Source organism: Pleuronectes platessa, chromosome 12 (assembly GCF_947347685.1).
Source record: "Pleuronectes platessa chromosome 12, fPlePla1.1, whole genome shotgun sequence".
Classification (NCBI taxonomy): Eukaryota; Metazoa; Chordata; class Actinopteri; order Pleuronectiformes; family Pleuronectidae; genus Pleuronectes; species Pleuronectes platessa.
The window spans coordinates 14,118,317-14,125,496 of record NC_070637.1 but is presented as its reverse complement, the minus strand read 5'-3'; positions in this window follow the sequence as shown (position 1 = coordinate 14,125,496).

Here is a 7,180-nt window from a genome sequence, read left to right as displayed (position 1 = left end):
CTTGAAAACATACAGTGCAGTCAGGGCCTGGCTGGAAGAAAATGTAATCCAATGACAATCTTTCCTCTTCAAGAGAAATCTTCCGTCAAAGGTATTGTTTTATGTTATGAAAAGTGTGTGTCATAGAAAGGCCAGCTTTGACTGTTATCTTAATAAAAAATACAGGAAATTAGAGATGACCTTTAGCATCTGGGGGGTAGTTTCAAAAGCTATTGCAGCTAATGCTACATCCCATCGAAAACATAAAAGACAAAATAATTCAAACAGTGAAATTGGTTTGCATTAATGATAGTATATGTTCTCGGACTATAACAAAAAACAATTATGTGCACATGAGCATCACTCACAGCTCAACATAGGCTAGAAACAATCCAAATAATTCCCTTCATTATAACTGAAACAATTACATTTTTGTTTTGGATGAGGTTACGTATTCAGCTACAGAGAATCTGCAGAAAAAAAATTTCAATTAAATAAAAATTCATTACGAATAAAGAAAATACATGTGAGCTGGCATTTTAACATATACATTTTTTTCCTGAAATAACCACACACACCAACTGAGGCATTCATGCTAAAGAAGGTCTGCAAGGATAAATCAGGTCTACGAGCTGGTAAAGACAGCACACGCTCCACTGGTGGAGCGTGTGCCTCATGCACAGAAGCGCAGTTCTCCTGTGGCCGTGGTAGATTGTGTTCCAATATGGTTGATATGTGATGCTGATGAAATGTTGATGAAAATTACAGGGGATGTTCTGAGTTTCTTCCCGTCTGCTATATGACGCCAGGATGTCTGGGAATCATGAAGATTACATGCTTTCCAGTAGAGTTCAGCAGAAAAAATTACCAAATCAATTCGCCACTTTCTCACTGTTTCGCTTTCTGTGGTGATTACACCAGAGTTAAAAAGAAGAAGATGACCTGGTATCAGGAGTCACAGCTCCTTTGAGCTTTTATCAGCAACGTTTTGACTCAACAAAGATCCTCTTGGCAACGGATTGTTATAGAACAAAGGTGAGAGGAAGCCGAAAAAAAACAAATCATGATCACAGGCAAAACACACACTCCAGCATAGAGCTCATAATAAAATGTCAAAAACACACAAGCAAAAACATTGTCATGCTTATGAGAAACATTTAATCTTTAAGTTTTAAAAACTTTAGTGGAAAAGTTTACTCTTAAGGGTCTATGGTCTTAAAGTAAATGTTCTTGAGCAGTGACCGATCTTTTTGCAGTCACGCCTCCTCAGCTGGGAAACTCTCAATGTAAACTCTGCTAGATGTATCTAGTCACAGTTGGTGGGAATCTTTGACTTATATTAAAATTGCAGGCTTACATTGCATTAGTTTCCTTGCAATTATTATTTTCTAATTAGCACAGATTAAAGAAGCCTCTACAGGAGCAAACCTCATCCTTTACCACATGAGTAATAAGTCAAAAAAACAAACATTGTTCTGTTACTAGAGTTCATATAATTGATTTGACTATTTTGACACCATAGAAGTGACGTAGAGAGTCAAAGGAAACTGTGTGATGAAAATCATTTTCACAATATTTCCGACATGAATCAGCTGGAAATATTATTATTAGACCCTTTTTGCTTATTTTCTGAGAAAGAAAATCTGTTGGGCATGTAATGTACTTTCATCTGAAGAGATGCATCCACAAAATCTGAGAGATTAAATATAATTTACAGCAGAGCACATTCTATTTTAAATCTTTCATATATTATGATATGCTCAGCAAAGTTTGTCGTACAATGAAAAACAAGGCATTGTATTGTATTGTATTGTCTTCTTCCTACTGCAGCCAATGAGCAGGTGCCCTTAGTGAATGAATGTCAGAATTACATCTGGGAAATAACAACAACGTGCACAAGTGATTGCTGTGGCACCTTATTTCCAGGTGCAGAGAACTCCTGCAAGATGAACAATCACTTCTGTGATTGCAGAGCAAGAATAAATGTGGCAGTCTCAACATTAGGTGTTGCAATGCAGCCAAAACCTCCTCCGCTTATCTGACAGCTACAGATCTGGAACTCAGTTAAAATATGTGACAGCGGAGTTCTACGATACACCTGAAGCACATTTTTCACGTGGTCGGCTGATGCTCATTTTTACATCGCTGCGAGCATTTCCAGTGAGCCTCATTGAAATGCAGTGCACTTCCAGCAATTGAATTCCACTCTAGGGGTGAATAGATGTTGTCTGATGGCTTTGCTGCTCTCCCCACCATAAGGGACAAAAATTTGACAGGCGCTCTTCAGCTCCACTGTCTCCTGGCCACTATATTTGTTTTGGGGAAATGTAGCAGGCTGCTGTGTGTGTATGTATCTTATTTGATCGGACAACATTTAATGATGTGCCTTAAATCCAACAAGAAATTCACAACAATACAACATTGGAGAATATGGTTTAACTCTTTCTGATAATATAAGCAAAACTAATCGTATTCATGCATTTTATAACAAGCAGTTTCTGTTGTTGACTAATAAATATAGAGCGTTCTTGTAAAATAATATCCTCTGCTCTCCCCATTAAATATGAACAGGTTGCAAAGATTTACTATCTTTCTGATGGTTCTCCTGACATTTTCAGTTTCTCCCACACATTTGATCTAATATTTCACATTCTGCAGACAGCGTATTCGGAAGAAGACTTAAAGCCTGAAACGTGCTTCTGCGTTTTCACGGGCCCGTAAGCGCAAGAGCCCTTCCGGGTCCCTTACGTGCTTATGTATCCCTCCTTACGTGCTGACGGGTGTCGACCCCCTTTTCTAAAATTTACGGCAAAGCTCCGCAAGCTCACTCAGCCCGCAAGGCTGTGATTGGTCTGCTCTAGATCCCTTCTGGAGCTGCATTTCCGGTTTCATGCCCCATAATACAGGCAGAAACAACGGGAGATTTAGAAGAATGAATATGGACCAAATAGAAGAGCGTTTGGCAGAAGAGATCCGAAAGTATGTCCACTTGTATAACCCGTCACTGACTGGCGTATTTGTCCGCCTGAAAAAGGCTACAAGGAGCCGCAGTAGCTATGTAAATAAACAATCGATGAAGAAGAAAGAAGGCGTCTCTCAGGCTTCGACAAAAAGCATTACTCCGCCTAGTGTTCTGGCGCGGAATTGCTTTGTAAGACGCGCAACGGTTGGGGAAGCATGAATGACAACGAGTCTTGCGCCACAGCGGCGTGAAAAGACGCAGACGCAGTCGCAGAAGCATGTTTCAGCCTAGAAGATATTACAGTTACAGACTTCAACACATCTTAGATATTAAATACAAATGTTTCACAGCTGCACAAGAAAGAAGCTAAAAGATAACAAATAAATCAACATACCAGCAAAAGATAAAAATTTTCCTAGGCGTGACAATCCTTCTACAAGCTAAACTGACATAAGAAAAGTTTGAGTTGACGTTTAAACTGTGTCAGATCTCTTGGATCTCTGCTCCATAGCTCCACCTGCTGGTAATAGACCAAGATATATTATAAAAATGAATAATGGCAGTTCAGAAAATGATGACAAATGATAACCAAAATGTTACCAGCAACGTTGCTCAATAACTGCTTCTCTATGAGACTGAGCGGAGTCTCAGATTGTACAGCCGGGCTCTGCTGGCAGCTCCTACGTCCCAGCTAAAGACGAACAGCGAGCGATCGTTTGCAGTCACGGCTCCTCAGCTCGGAAACTCTCCGGCTCTCTGAGGCTAGCAGAATCAATGACATCTCTTAAATCAATGTCTTTTCTCTTTTCTTGCCTTTTATTAACCCAAGTACACCATTTGTTTTACCTACTTGTGTTTTCCGTTTCATGATTCTATCTAAAGTATTATTTCTGTATCATTGTATGACCTCGTCTCATTTAGATTATTCCTGAAATGTTTTGTTGCTGCATTGTTGTTTTTCTTATTATCAACAGAAGATGTATGTTGGATTACAATAGACGGTGCCGTAGATAAATTATATGTATAATCTCTTGTATTCCATGTGTGGGAGGCTTTGTCTCCTCGCTGACAGAGGCCAGATGGAAAAAGATACACTTATCATTGCAGTGAATTTGCGCCAACAAAGGAAACTTTGGAGATCTGATGAGAATGAACCCAATCAAGAAAGCCAACTACTGTTAGGCCGTGATAATGATCTAATTTCACATCTGCCATTTTTTATAAAGGTTTTCTTTCATTCAGACTTAAATCAATACTTCAGAGTTTGAAGCAACCTGAGAAAATAAGAGTAAATAAATATTTCCTATTTCCACTCTGTCTCAGGTTTAATGAGTTTTTCCAACCGTGAAGATGGAGTGCAGATATTTTATTATTCTTTGTCTTTGCAGGTTAGGTCTGAATTGAAGGAATTTATAAATGTCAGGCAAATTTAAGTTTTTCAGAAAGTCACTGACAGACGTGTTGTGTGGTTTCAGCTGCAGGTTTCATTGGGTGCAGCTTCAGATGTGTAGAAAGAGCCACAAGGGCTATCTCCTGTAGATAACCTCTGACACATTGAATGAATCTGCTGAAATATGTCTGACTGCATAATTGATTGGAGAACAAATTCAATTGATTAAAAAGATGCAAATATTTTAAGGTTTGATGGATTATTTTGCTGTTTATAAAGTGTGTTTTCCAGAGTTTCATTACATTTTTTTTTTACATTACATGTCATTTAGCTGACGCTTTTATCCAAAGCGACTTACATTTTTAGAACACTCAGCATTTATGAGGGGCCATTTAGGGGTTCAGTATCTTGCCAAGGACACTTAGGCATGCAGATGGGATAGAGTGGGATTCTAACCGGCAACCTTCTTGTTGCAGAGCACCCGCTCTATCCCCTAGGCCACGCTCTCCCTTTCATGTACTCAGATGATCTGAATTAGGATTCAGGGCTGAAGAAATAAATCATCACTAGACACGGAAAATTAATTGCTATTTATTTGTGATTATCCTTTAATCCTGGACTTCAGGTGATTAACAAAGACGATTCCTAGAGGCTGAATATTCGCAGCTGAGAACTTGTTAGCCGTCTCTCACAAAGCAGTTTCTCAGTTTGCTCACACGTTCTCAATATTTCAAGTGCCACATCAAAAGCAAAATTAATAAGCTGGACAGCATCTTGACACGAGGAAGTATTAAACAGGGATTATTGGTTTAGATTCATTGGAATTCCGTCATTTGAAAAGAGGTTTATCATAAAGTGCTGATTTCTGACAGCTTGTCTGTTTTTTCTGTGTGGAACGGAAGCAATACTGCATCATCAAGCATTACTTTCTCCAACCATAGTTAAACTCTCTGTTAAAGCTGCATTGTTTGCCATGAATACGTCATGCACCATCAACAATCATCACAACTAAAGATTGTGTCTGAAAACCTTTACAGAAAAAAATAGTCCTGATTGTTGATGGTAAAATTTACGAAAAAGGCTCAATCCTGTCAATCTCCGCCGTCCAAATGAAGATGAAAAGGGAAAATCAATACAAACAAAGAGAAAAGATTGGATTGGGTCTTGTCAAATAGACAAACTTGAGTGTGGTGTCATGGCAACTGTGTAGACTACTTTTTAGACGCTGAGAAGGCTTTAAATTGACATGTCATCTCTGAGAGTGGCCCCTTCATTTTTCACGACACAATAATAATAAAGTAGAATGATGATTTCACAGCAGGGTTGAAAACGATCTTCAGATATTTTGCTGCCGAACAAATGCGGCGTCGAACATCTTTGTTTTGTTTGTTTTATAACGAATACAATTTGAGCTATTTTCATTCTGCGTAGAAATTTCACTATAGGAGCACAGATCTGCAGGATCAGTTATATGAGCCCACTCCTCTGACAATGATTCACATAAATAAGCAGTTATTTGATAGGAAAACTGAGAAACTCCAGTGACACAAAGCTCAAAGTTCCACTGTCCTCGAGCAACTCTGCAGCTCACACATTTACAATTTAGTTTCATGAAGTCAGACTTATTGCCCAGACGCGAGAGGAGTTTGACCTTCAGCAAGAAAGCAAGGTGTTGAAATATTTCTTTAAATCTTTACAATCATAGACGATATTTATACAGATGGACAATATGCCTGCTCCCTAAAAGTGAAGCCAAAGTGTCTTCATCACGCCCTGGTGGCTGCCTGCAGTATTGGTAATAAATCCTGCCTCCTCCATGTTAGTGGATGGGACTTGGAGTAAACAAAAAACACAAAGTACATGATAGTCATTGTATGTAGTCATCATCCCCCCGATGTTTGCACAAATGTTAATTTGTACATTTTTTGTTTGTTTTAATTAGGTAATTAATATTTGGATGCTATGAAAACATCTAACCTGGTTTGTTTGCAATGAACCAAGCGAAACGGGACTAATTTAGAGTCAGTGTTTTTAATAAGATGACATGATACATGTGGCTAATTGAATGTCGGTTAAGCGATCAACACAATCTTTAGACCCATTAGTTGACAACATTTCAAAATAAAAAGGCCTAACACAAGGCATTGTGGCATTGCTAAAGAGGAGGTAATTCTAAGCATGTTTTTGCCATGTTGGAAATCAGCCATTCACTTGTGAATGTCTGTGTCAGTCTGATATGGTGAAATAAATATAAATCAGATTGTCAAAATGAACTGATATCGCTCGCAAGCTGAAGGAACTGCCCAGCCCCCACTGACTTCTACAGAGCACAGGTCACCTGTTAATGACATTTTTTCTCAATATTGAAGGTATCGGGTGTCCAATTTACACCAGATTCGACCCAGCACGCACTCGGGCAATTTCCAATACCAAGGCGAAAAGTGAAGCTGATTAGATCAACATTTGTAAGATTAGCGTTCAAAATACCGACAGACAGACGGACTTTTGTGGAATTGATAGGTGGATAAAACAAATGGAAAATTATTTGACGGGTTCAGCGTTTGTGGAAGAAACCTATTGAATAAAAGAGACAAAGACTTGACATTGAAAATGTCTGCATCACATACATTATGCCGTGACAAGTCTTTGAGTGAGCATGAATGCCATTTTAATAACCTTCTGAGACAGGAGACGTCTTTTGCATATATAATAGGAATCGTCTGATGGGGAAATTAGACATGTCCCACTTATACAAAAGAGTAAAGGACATCTGCAAAAAGGGAAATACCTGTTGTCTTCTCCCAATGTACTGAGGGAGTTTAAACACATTTTTAAACATGATATAAGAA